A 14,031-nucleotide genomic window follows, 5' to 3' on the forward strand; every position below is an offset into this window, starting at 1 on the left:
CAGATAATATATTTTTCCTGTTGAGAAATCATTTCACCTACACCCCAACAGATTTAGATTTCTTCCCTTTGAAATACCTCTTACCAGGAGTAAATCTTCAGCTGCATTCAGGGTCATAAACCTGCAAAGGTTTGGTGTATGCACAAAGAACTATGACTTTGTGAATGTTCTCCAACTTTTGAGGCAGGACGCACCCTGAAATGCGAACAAAACTAATGTGAGAATATTTTCTCACACAGAAAGTCTGTCAGGCCAGATCATTCTCGGGTGTTGAATAACGTTGTGAATGTGGCAATAGTACCATGACGTAAATCCTATGTGAATACAAATCTATACCTTCCTTTGGTTTTATGATACGAAATTGAATTTTTACGTTTGAAAATGTGAGCATTATGCTTTTGTATATTTGGCCCGGGGTTCTTTTCGGTATGCTTAAGGGCCTTTCATCTCCTAGTATTCCTACCTATTTGTCCCCACACACATTTGGGAGGGTAAAACATACACCACTTTTCAGAAAGAGGATTAGTCAAACGAGTAGACTACTGGAGTGATTTCATTCCCATCTCTATTTCATAATATGAATACAAGATTTGTTTTTTGAAATAATCAAAAGATTATTTATAATATATTACTGCCAGCTTTAAAGATATTAAAAGACAAATCCGAAACCCCTTTGGTATACATCTATATCCTTTCCTAAGCATAAACCTACAATCCTCCAAGTGATAAAGCAACATGCATTTGTTAGAAATTGTGTCTTCGGTTGGCAGTCAGGTTACCCCCTGTCCAAGCAAGGACCCTCACTCTAGTCAGGGTAAATCACACACAATCCAAACTATACTGTGCCCACCCTCTGGTAGCTTGGCACTGAGCAATCAGGCTTAACTTAGAAGGCAATGTGTAAAGTATTTGTACAATAAATCATACACTAACACCATATAGCACCACAAACACACACCACACACTGTTTAGAAAAATATATAATATATATCTGGATAAATGCAGGTCAAAATGATTAAAGATGCAATAAGTAAATGTTGAGATATCACTGAAAACTGATATAAAGTGTCTTAAGTCTTTTAAAAGCAAACAAAGTCTCTTTCAAGCACAAAGTACCTGGTCTGCGTGAAAAATCTCTGCAATGAACCGCAGAGGAGGAGATGTGTGGAAACAAATGGGTGCACGTCGATTTCTTGGGCCGCACACAGCGATGCATCATTTAGTTTTCATGCAGGGACGGCTGTGAGTCGATTTCCGGTGCTCGGTCGTGCATCCGCTTCGAGTTGCGGGGTTTTCAGATGCCCCGGGGATGATGCGTGGATTTCCTCTGCTGGCAGAACAAAGTCACAGGAGCTGTGTCGATCCGGTGGGCGTTGCGTCAAATTTTCTACCGCATGGCAGGCGCTGCGTAGATTCCTCTCTGGAAGTCGGGCTGCGTCATTCTGCCTCAGCTGTGCCCCAATCCAGTGGGCCATGCGTCGAATTTCCAGTTGCTACGCTGGTGCTGCATCGATCTTCTCGTTACGAAGTCGGGCTATGTTGTTCCGGTTTGGCATGCAGTGAAATTTTCACCGTGGTGCAGGCTGTGCGTCGTTTCTGGCAGGATGTGCATTGAATTTCACCACACAAGGAATCCTTCTTGTAGAGATGAAGTCTTTTTGGTCCTGAGGCTTCAGGGAACAGGAGGCAAGCTCTATCCAAGCCTTTGGAGAGCACTTCTTCACCTCAGCCAGAGAGCAGCAAGGCAGCAGTCCTTCACAGAAAGCAGACAGGTGAGACCTTTGGGCAGCCAGGCAGTTCTTCTTGGCAGGATGCAGGTTCTGGTTGAAGTTTCTTCTCCAGGAAGTGTCTGAGTTGGTAGGGGCAGAGGCCCTGTTTAAATACCCAAATGTGCCTTTGAAGTGGGGGAGACTTCAAAGAGTGGCTTATAAGTGCACAAGGTCCCCTTTCAGTTCAACCCTGTCTGCGAGGGTCCCAGTAGGGGGTGTGGAAGTCCTTTGTGTGAGGGCAGGCTACTGCCCTGACATGCAAGTGCAGGCCCTCCACCCTAGCAGCCCAGGAAGACCCATTCAAAATGCAGATGTATGCAAGTGAGGCTGAGTATCCTGTGTTTGGGGTGTGTCTGAGTGAATGCACAAGGAGCTGTCAACTAAACCCAGCCAGACGTGTATTGTAATACACAGAAAGATTTAAGTGCAGAGCAATGCTCACTTTCTAAAAGTTTTGTTTCTAAAAAAGTAATATTAAATCCAACTTCACCAGTCAGCAGGATTTTATATCACCATTCTGGCCATACTAAATAATGACCTGCCTACTCCTTTCAGATCAGCAGCTACCATTCAAACAATTTATGAGGGGAGCCCCAATGTTAGCCTATGAAGGGAGCTGGCCTCACAGCAGTGTAAAAACGAATTTAGGAGTTTTACACTACCAGGACATGTAAACTACACAGGTACATGTCTTAAAACCAGCAAAAACAGTATCTAAAAAGTGGAGGGAGGCAGGCAGGCAAAAAGTTAGGGGTGACCACCGTAAGGATGTCAGGTCTAACAGCATTAAACAAAGCCCTCCCCTTATATGTACATTTACTAAGTAACTCTGAGGTGTTATTAAAGGACTAAAAGCTCCATAACTGACAACAATCTGTCATGTGTCATCCATCCAACTCTTCATTCCCTGCCTCTTTTAGAGGTGTGGGAAATGATTTGTTTGATTTACAAATGCCATTTTGGACTTGGCCCTTTCTGCAGGGGTCATCCCCAATTTTTTCATTCTCACCCTCCTGTTTTTGAACCTGTGCTGTTTGCTCTGCTAACCAGTGCCTAAGTGCTTGTGGTCTCCTTTTAACACAGTAAAAGTGAAATGCACCAATTTGGCATATTCAATGTACGTGTAAGTCCCAGGAAAGTGGTATTACATGTACCCAGGACTTTAAATGAAATGCTACGAGTGGGCCTGTAGCACTGATTATGCCCTCACTTAAGTATCTCTGTAAAACAAATCTCAGGCCTACCATTGCTGTGTGTGTACCATTTTAAAGTAAAATAAATAACGAAATAAATATTTTTTCCAGGCCTAGACTTGCCCTTTTAATACACACATCACCTCTAGGGTTGGCCCTGAACAGCCCAGAGGGCATGGTGCGGTGTATTTAAAAAGTTGGACATGTATATTTAAGCTTTACATGCCTTGGTAGTGAAAAACTTTTAAAACTGTTTTTCACTATTGGAAGGCCGCCCTCTCCTATAGTATAACATTGGATTAACTTATTACATTTAATAAACCATAACTTGAAATTTCAAGACGAGGAGGATTTGTGAGTTTTGTCTCCAAATAATTGTAATTTAAAGTCCTCTTTAATGGTAAAGTTGACGTTTAAGTCACAATTCAGAAAGTGCCTTTTTTTAGAAAGTTGGCATTTTCATGTACCAAGCATTTGGAGCCGGCAGCCTGTTCCTGGGTCACATGACTAGGTGCAGCTGGCAGTTGATTCTTGTGTATTACTCCCTGACAATAAAGCAAAGGGAAAATAGGTGTTGGCAGGGTGGGCCACTCTGACTTAACAAGGGTGTGGAGCTATCTCCTACCGCACTTGGACATCACAAAGGCCCTGCCTGAAAATACTCACAAAGGGTTTGTCAGTAGTTATTTGTGGCCCTGAACAAGCTGGGGCCATGGCAGGAAGGAGAAGGATGCTTGGCACTTCAGGGGGGTGGAAACCTCCAGAACATTCTCCTACTTCAGAGTGGGCACCATGTATAAATAATGGACCTGGAGACCTGTCTACATCCATGGAAGACTTGGAAGAAGGACTGCTGTGTTGCTTGCCTAGTAGGGTCTCTGTGGTCAGCCAAGCTCATATGTCGGCCTTTTTGACGCTATTTTCACTGAATTTTTTTTAATTCCATAGCCCCGGTTATACTGAATGCACTTTTGTCATTTTGTTCTTAACCTATATATTACATTTCACTCTATTTTTTGTAAATTTGTGTGAAACATTTCTTGTTCTAGTGCAGTGTTCCACTTTAATTTTGTTTGAATTGCTGCATAAATACTTTACACATTGCCACTCAGGTAAGCCGGGCGGTTCTCTGCCAAGCTACCAGAGGGTTGAGCACAGGTTAATTTGGGATTTGCTTGAGACTTCACACTGACAAGAAATGCTCCTCAACCAGTAACACGATTTCTTACATGCCTTGTCTGATTACATCCTTTAGTGGGAAGGACTATAGGGCCCCTAGTTCCAGCCTATGTATGATGAGGAAACTGAAACCATATCCACCTTTGTTTCCTACTGAGATCTGACAAGCATGTAAGAGAATTTTTGAGCCAGATAAAATATAATTTTTGATGATGTCCACCAGCTTCCAAAATAAACATGTTGTAATACTGCTCTTATAAAAATTCTTAAATGAAGTCTGCTATTGAGCACATTTCGGGATACAGGGCTTCATTTAGAGTTTGGTGGAATAGAATCTGTGTTGCAAACCCACCCACCAAAAGAGTCTTCAGCCTGAAAAGTGAAAGCCATGCCTCTACTAACCTGAAAGGCTAGCAGATCACCTGCTGTGGAATAAATGATCTTCTCCATGGACCTTACCTCCATTCCATAGGTGAGCACTCAAAGGAACTTTGCTTTGTAGACCCAAATTGGAAAACAGAGGATGTGCATTCATCAGCACTTTAGCCTAATGCATTATTTTATTTACTTCAATCCTGCCTTACTGAGAGTTGAAGCCAAGCTGATCCAGTGGCACCGAACTGACTTTGAACATCGTCTGTGGCTTGCTACCACTTGAGTGAACTGAAGTCAATAAATTATACATTTGTAGGTTTATATCATTCATAATCCCACATATTTCTATACCCCATAGACTTAGGTGACCCCTAATATTAAACACTTACAGCCCCATCCCAAAGTGATAGTTAAAGCTACCAAAACACTCCCACAAATCAAATGTAATTACCTTATGATTACACATATGCACAGTATGATAATAAACTTGAAATTTCAGAATGTGGTACAACTTCACAGAGTTAGCACATGCATCCAATAGGATGCATTTCAAAAAAACAAAAATGAAAAGTTTTATTTTCTTGATTACACATATGCACAGTATGATAATAAACTTGAAATTTCAGAATGTGGTACAACTTCACAGAGTTAGCACATGCATCCAATAGGATGCATTTCAAAAAACAAAAATGACAAGTTTTATTTTCTTTCTTTACGATCAGGCAGTGGTCCATGGGAACAAATTTGAAATTGGTGGTAAACTGCGACAACATTCCGGTCGCAAAACATTCACACATACCACCGCCTGTCGCTATTAGGAAGGAATGCCCTTAACACGACCCTTCCTAATACCTAATTGCAAACCCTATTTTGTGAGTCAGTAATAAATTACTGACTCGCAAAATAGGGTTGGTACATGTCAGAAGGCCATAAAGAGCTCGTAAACGGCCTAATTCGCGTTTGCGATTACTAAATCCTTTCGAACATGTGGCCATAAATGAAGTGTAATGTGTTACACAAGTCACTCAAAATGTGGAAAATTATGGCCGCATGAAGTTTCGCACTCATTTTTGATGCGTAGAACTTTTGAATCCAAGGTCTGCCCTTTCATTCAATTTTCACTCATGATACCCAAAGTGCATTTTTTTGCAACGTAGACGTATTTTTAAACCATTTCGTTGACACCGTGTATTAATTTGGGAAAATAAACATTTTTTGCACACTGCTAATCAGTTCCTGCACTACCAAGAGGCTTTCGTTTGTGATGTAATTTCCAGATTAGGAATTCTGCATCAGCATTTACCGGAGATGCCATTTTTGAATCAGGGTCTGTGGGACAGTCTCTCTTTCAGATTATGGTCCCCAGGAGACGTCATATACAGGTCAAAAGGCATGGAAGACATCAATTCAAGTTCATGGCACCTGGATAACATATCTGTCGGGTCGGGACATCTGAGTCTGGTCTCATGTGTAAGGGTGCTTCCAGTGAAAGTCCATGGTTGACAAGATAGTGGCATCATTCCCAGGTCACGTTCCACTGGTGATGCAGCTTCTCTGTCATTCGTCATGGCTGATTTCATTTCCGGGGAAGGACATCTAGGGTGTGCCATAGCAAGGAAAGCAGGAATGGTCATATAATTTGATGAAAGTTATCCCTACTAATATCCTGTTGCCTGCCACAGTATGCAAATCAAGTTCTCTTTTGAGTTTCAGGATTAAAACACATAAAGAGAAGTTAATATTTCAGCACAGGCCTACTTTCAACCTGGTGCATTGTTTTACAGGGACATCTGCCCATACTTTCCTGATGTTCGGCTCTGGCATAACAACATACTCAGAGATTACGTCAGATATTGTCTCATGCCTGGCCACTCTAATTGTATCAATGTAAGTTTAAATGGGTGAATGGTTGATTGCTGAGTGTTCTACATAACTCAAGCTATGGCTCACCGTCGAGGCCTATCAAGCCCAAAATAGGTTTGATATTGCCGGCATTCACTTCTGGCGAGAAACTTTCATTCAATTTCAAGAACGACTGTTCTTATTGGAGTAGGGCCGAGGCTGGTTTGCATACGCAGAGATATGTAAAGACTGGCATAGGGAGTGAAAAACGATGGAGCGGAATACAGCCCAACTGATCGACGGTGTTTGGCATTAGTTCAATTATTCCTTTTATCACCTTGTTGTTTATTCTGACAAACACGGTGAGGACTTAAAGACACGGCCCTCTGTGCTCTGTGGACGTTTGTTAATAAGTACCTGGGGCTGTATTTCAAAGCAGATGGGACAACCTACAAACTCCATTTCCAGGACATAGGTTTTATTCACACTCAATCTAAGAAAATGTTATCAGCTATGCACATATAGACAGAAAGTTAAATTTACAGGGGTCCACCCAATATTCTCTAACTGCCTCCACTGAATCTACAGAAAAGACTCGTTTAAATCTAGGAATACTGGCTATGAGGATTAATCTAAAACTACATTTTATCTGAAAGACATTATGACTGAATACATCTCCCCCAGGCCTTGTATCCATTACACAGACTCTCATGCATATTTCAGCTACTGTGTCATTTTGAAAACTACATCAAAGCTAATAGTTGGTCTTGTGTTGGATGAGGTTCCTCAACATATTTAATATAAATTACAAGCAAAGGTTGTTCTTCCTTTGAAACTTAGCACCTAAAGTGTATTTCTCAGAAAAGGATTTCGTAGAGAGAAATCTTAATTGATTTGAAACCACAATATACTGCAAGATTTAAAGGTGGACGTTTATTTCATGATTGCCACGTCGCCGTTTTTGCATTTTACAATGGCACGGCTACAGATGTCACCGAAATACTGTAACACAATTCAATAAGGCATCTAAAAATAAACTCAAAATATTAAATGGCAATGCTATACACAGAAATATTAAGTGGAGATTTACCAGAATCAGAATCCAATAGGGGATTGGAGACATGTTGGATGATCAATTTGTCATCGTATTTTGGATATGTTACTTCATAATTGACCAGTAAAATATGATTGCAAACGGATACAACCTGGTCCCTCTGGAATGAAAATCCACTATAAACTTAAAAATAGCCAAAGCATCATGATTCATAACAAGGACAAATTAATCATCTTTATTATTAATAATTCAATTGAATATGTTGCTTCAAACTTTGAGGATTACAACATTTTACATAATTATATAGCACAATTCCTTTAAAGAATCTTGGGGTAATCATCATTGCCTATTCCATAGCACTGCTAAATTGAAGGCCTCATTCACTATGCTTCGGCACAGGGCAGCACCACAAGCCTTTTTTTCTGCCTTGCCCTGTATCAAAACAAAATGGCAGGAATGAGCTGTATATATAAGATACAGTGCACGCCTGCCCTTGTCCCCTGCGCTGATGCACAAATTGCTGCCTAGCGCCAATGCAGGCACGCTTGCACCATGGTGCAAGGGTGTCTGCATTGCAGGGATGATTGTTTATGTGCCTGAATGGGCAGCTTCCTGCACATAAACAATCATTAATGGTGTTTTCCTCTTTCTATGTGTGCTGTAGAATGCAGCACACATAGAATGAGGGAAATTGGGAGAAATAATGTTTTTTTCTCCGAGTTGCGCCACTTTAACATCATTCCTGAAGTGGTCTAGGAATCTGATCCATTCCCAGAGTTGTAAATCTGGGAATGCATCAGATTCCATCAGAAAGCATGGGTGTTGCTCTGGCAAAACCCACAGCGGCATCCATGGAACACCCCATTCCCGCAGCGTTATGCGTGAAAGGGGTCCTTTGCATAGCCTTGTATATATGGAATGGCACACAGCGCCACCGGTGGCGGAGTGTGCCACTAGGGCCTCATAAATAAGGTCCTGAGTCTCATCAACAATGATGAGTGCTTATTCCTAGAAATAACACACCCCTTAATGGTATTGCCATGTCTACCAAGATGCTTGTATGAAAATAATGCATGTTACATTCAAGACTAGCCTGAATGCACATTAACATGGCTGACCTTATTAAAGAGAATGCTTGAGTTAAGGTACCTAGAAAAGCATACTGTTTGAATGGTAATGCACATAAACATGTGCTTGAGCGCTGTGTTTTCAAATGCAAAATGCTTTGTCTTCTGATGCTGTTCGAACCAACAGGGCAAATGAGGAGCCCTTTCCACTTTTCTGGGGCTCTTGTTGTTACCATGGCTGCAATGAAAGATGACCTTGAAGAGGTCAGTCTTGGAAGGAAGAAGAAAAAATTGTGCTGCCTTCTATATTTTATGAATGCTTCAGCAAAGAGGCATAGTTTGCACATTTTTGTAGGAAAGCAAGAGCCAAGCATGAGCGACTTCTCCTTGCTTCATAAGACATCATTGGTAACAAAGGTATAAAAGGTGTCCATGCAGGGGCTAGGAAAGAGATATGGAATGTTTGCTAAGGAGAGATGCTGAAGCTCTGAACTCCGACTGCTGATCTGATGGCAGCATAAGCTATGTTTGTAAATGATACATGGCTTAACATGATTTAGCTTTTGTAAATTATACAGCCATATGTTAGATGGCTAACAATATCTAGATCTGATTAAATATGATACAGGCGTATCTGACATTCTTCTTCATCTGCATATTATCTGCTGCGTTACTTATAATAATCATGATCATCCTGATAGACATAATTTGCAAACAAATTCTGCAGAATAAATATTCACATGGTAGTAAAATACCAACGATTGTGTGTGTGTACTGTTTTGTGGTACCAGGGCATGAATCTACTTATCATCACCTGCAGATAGGAGATTATCTGAGAGGCTCCAATGGGTGGTGCAATCAATCGCCTAGAGCAGTCAAAATTTGGAGGGAATTTTCTTTTTACTCTTTCTGCTCTTGCCATTTTCTGCCATTCTTCCTTCCACCAATCTGAGCAGCATAATGCTAAAAAGGATCTGGCCAGTTCCCCCAAAATATATGTTGTGGTGGCTGGAAGCAAAATGTGAATGGCACAATATCTGATCAATGGCAGAAGAGAGTTTACCCATCCACATTCCCAATGCTGTGAAGAGCGGAAGCAAAATAATTGATGGATTCAGCCATTGACCCATGATGTGTGTTAGAAGTAACATGTGAATGGCACAATGACTGTTCAATCTTTCAATCTTATATTTCCCCAAATGATATATCCTGTGCTGGGCTGAAGTGAAAGGAGAATGGCACAATATCTGATCAGTAGCTGAACTGGGCTCATCCATTTCCATGTGTTGTGCCTTTGGGGGGGGGGTGGTGGAAGAAATTGTGAAAATGGCATAATGACTGATAAATGCCTGTAGTAGGCTAACACATTGCCCTAAGCTGTGGAGGACAGAAGCAAAATGAATGGATGAGTAATCGATCAATGACTGAAGGGTGTTCAACCATTGCCCGATGATATATGCTGGGTAGAAGTAACATGGTAATAACACAATAACTGATCAATGGCTGATGTGTGCTCACCCTTTTCCCCTAAAATATATGTTGTGCTGGGAGGAAGTAAAATGCAAATGCACAGTATCTGATCATTGGCTGACGTGGCCTCATCCACATCAACATGATGATTGTTGTGGTGGGTGGAAGTAAAATGTCAATGGCAAAATGTCTGATCAATGGCTGAAATGGGTTGATACATTGCCCTATGCTGTGGGCGATGGAAGTAAAATAGGAATCAGTGAATGTGTGACCAGTGGCAGGTGGGCAAGGACAGGGAGCCACTCCATAAGTCTAAATCTCCTTGGCTACAAACAGGCTTAATCCACATTTTGCAGGTCCTGTTGTAGCATGCGCCTGGAACACGCCCACTCTCCCTAACACACAACTAATGTGTGCTAGTGACATCTCACGCTGAAAGATTCCGGATGGAGACGAGGCCCTGGGGGAACATTTACAAGTGGCAGGAGCTGCAGAGCATGAGCATTTCCAGCACCAGTGGGCACCTAAAAGGCTGCTGTAGCTCCTGCAGTGCAGGATGTATGTGGTAGGCACCTGGGTGTATGCCCAGACAAAGACCAGGCCAAGAAAGGGCCCGTCTGCATCCATCTGTGACTGGATGAGGCTGGACTGGGCAGCTTCCTTGATTCTGCTTTGCCCCTTTTGGATTCAGGTGGAGTGTATTTTAATGTTATTCTTTTCTTGTCTGCTGTCCCTGATTGGCTCTTTTTATTACATCTTCTAAAGAGCCCGTGTGTCTGGTTCCTGAAGGCACTTGTTTCTCTCCCCTGTATGGCTTGTGGGGTCTGCTTTTGGCCTGGGTAAGAGTAAAGTAAAATCTGCCAGTATGATCAATAAGCAGTCAAGTTCACAAAACTCAATATTGACTTTTCTTAACAACGCAGTGGGAGCAATATCCAAAGAAATTATTCTTGTGGAAGACATAATTGGCTCGAACATGCCCTGTGGGAAACTCTGTAATTCATGAAGTAGCGAATTTGGCCAATTCTACACCTATTCGGGCTCTCCTAAGTGCTAATGACAACGGTTCATTGATGGATGGGAAAGGCTTAGGAGCCCAACACGAGAACTCTGATGTAGCCCTAAGTTGAGTTTGGTTAGAATTTCTAAAGATTCAGTTGGAGCAGGAAACATGTCTTCTGTGGTACCTTGTTGACCTAATCTGGAAAGAAAGTTGAGAAAAACGGTGAAGAAGGGGACTTTAACTCAAGTGACATCTGCACCTTTGAAATCTTGCAAATGTAACTGCCAACTGAAATCTCAGTGTGGAATTGAAAACTTGTGCTGCACTCAATGCAGCTAATGCATATTTATTTAACCTGAAGGAGATGGTTGGGAAGTTGGAGGGTCTTTGGGGTATATATATTGAACTAACGAGAAAATTGACATTTGGTTGCATGGAATCAGTCCTAAGTCTAGCAATTCCTATGTTGTTGTGAATACCCTGCCCCAAGTTCTGGCTGTGTACACCCCATTAGAGGTTTCTTCTACATCTTCAAAGGGCTGTGGAATTATAGGAGGCACTCCCAAGCCCCCTCTGATAGGTGCCCTCTGTTCAAATAATGAGTGGCCAGAACCTTTGCGTTCTAGTGGCCATTTTCCTTCTAGACTTCCCCCTACAAACCATAAAGATAGTGCAGCTGTTGGCCCTCCAGAGGAAGTTGTTTGCCTTTCTTACCCTCTGATAAGAATTACAAGGGTCAAGCCCTCTCAGCCCTCCCCTAATTTGGCCCTTACAGTCACTAAAAATGACTGGATTGCCCATGTTTGGGCCATTTACAATTCTAAGGGCTGAAGCTTCCAATTGTCCTGTGCTCGGATGGTGGAGCTGCCTAATGTTTGTACTGAGGAGGTGATATCTGCTATCATAGCCCCTGCCCACTGGAAAACTCAAGGACCCGACAGGGTTCATCAGGATTTATATAAAGCCTGTGTTGAACATTGACTCCCTATAATAACCTTGCATTTGAATGCTGCGCCCGAGTGCCTGAGCCTTTGTCCTGGCATAGGTCAGTAATTTTACCTGTGTTTAACAAACATTGGCAAAGCCAATAGGTTTCGCCTCTACAAAATCTATTGGTTTTGTCAATGTTCTTTAGGCATGTCACACAGCAGCGCACCTTAAAGTTTAGCGGTGACCGTGTCACAGGTTTTTTTTCTTGAAGAAAACATTTTGGTGGTTTTTAAAATCTGGAAACTATGTGCCTGAAAAACAGCTGAGGTGTCAAGCTACTCATAAAAAGGTAAAAAAATATAACAGTTGAATCGACAAAAAGAAAACACAATGGGGGTCATTCTGACCCTGACGGCCGGTGACCGCCAGGGTCACCGACCACGGGAGCACCGCCAACAGGCTGGCGGTGCTCCCGAGGGCATTCTGACCGCGGCGGTTCAGCCGCGGCCAGAAAGGGTAAACCGGCAGTCTCCCGCCGGTTTACCACTGCCCTTGTGAATCCTCCATGGCTGCGGAGCGCGCTCCGCAGCCATGGGGATTCTGACACCCCCTACTGCCATCCTGTTCCTGGCGGGTCTCCCGCCAGGAACAGGATGGCGGTAGGGGGTGCCGCGGGGCCCCTGGGGGCCCCTGCAGTGCCCATGCCCATGGCATGGGCACTGCAGGGGCCCCCGTAAGAGGGCCCCGCAAAGTATTTCAGTGTCTGCTAAGCAGACACTGAAATACGCGACGGGTGCAACTGCACCCGTCGCACCCCTGCAACTACGCCGGCTCAATTCTTAGCCGGCGTCCTCGTTGCAGGGGCATTTCCTCTGGGCCGGCGGGCGCTCTTTTGGAGAGCGCCCGCCGGCCCAGAGGAAATGTCTGAATGGCCGCCGCGGTCTTTTGACCGTGGTGCGGTCATTCAGCGGCGGTACCTTGGCGGACGGCCTCCGCCGTCCGCCAAGGTCAAAATGACCCCCAATGTTTTGTATCTTTCTGGGATCCATTGCACTAAAAATAAACTGCAATCCCAACATGCTGTCAGGTTATTACAATTAGGAGTCAATGACTGTGCTTCATAAAGCACAACTTGGCATGCAAAACTGGCCTGAAACTTTAGGCCCCTAAACAGGGACTGGAATATGATTAACAAAATCTGTCGAAGCAACAAATAGATCATCTGTTCCCCTTGTGTTGTCCTCTTCTTGTCCACAGTTCATTGTCCCTAGTGGTGCTCTAAAATGGTTACAAGTGGTGCAATGAACCATAAGAAAATATAACAAAGCATTACCACAGAGAATGGGTCTAGGTTTGTCTTTTTGTTAAGAGAAACATTTTGGAATATGTTGGTAACAGTGTGTGCAAAGTATCCCCTGCTGCCCCAGGAATTAAACCCCATATTTAAGCATCATCCAGGGGTATGACAATATTGATGACGGGAGCAAAGCTACTTTGCTCATCACGCTGCATTAGTACAGTTAAGTTGTCCTCTTAAAAACGAAAGTCATAAAAATCAGTGTGAGGATTAAACGTGTTTGAAGTGGTTAACCTAATATGCAAACACATCAAAATATTGCCCAAGGACTATTTTTGACAAGAGAGTATTTTTTTGGCGCCTTTTAGTAAGTCCACATGCACTTACTTATGAAGAAAAAAACTGCAAACTCAACAACTTATTACAGCAAAAACAATCAAATAAATGTCAATAGCATAGTGTTTTAATGGTGACTTAAGATGTCCCTAAAGAAACATAATAGCAATTACCTATTTTGTCAGCAAAGTAAATACACCAAAAAACACAGACTTGCACTTATTTTCTAGCTTCAGTCTAACAAAAAAATTATTGATGTCACAACACAAAACCCTAATGGTGACACAAATTGAACAACTTAAACATGTTCAAAACACCCTGGGCGTGATGCACAAATCATTCAGGCAATGATAATGCATGAAAAACACAGAAATGCCAGAGGCTAACCTTATTCCCACTCACTCTGTACTTCCTATTGTAGCCTTTGATGAACCGAAAACATGTTGAATTCAAACCTAAAAACTGTCAGGGGATGTCCACACAGCTGAGAAGTTCCAAAACCGATCAGAGGGGATC

This window comes from Pleurodeles waltl, chromosome 1_2 (assembly GCF_031143425.1).
Source record: "Pleurodeles waltl isolate 20211129_DDA chromosome 1_2, aPleWal1.hap1.20221129, whole genome shotgun sequence".
Classification (NCBI taxonomy): Eukaryota; Metazoa; Chordata; class Amphibia; order Caudata; family Salamandridae; genus Pleurodeles; species Pleurodeles waltl.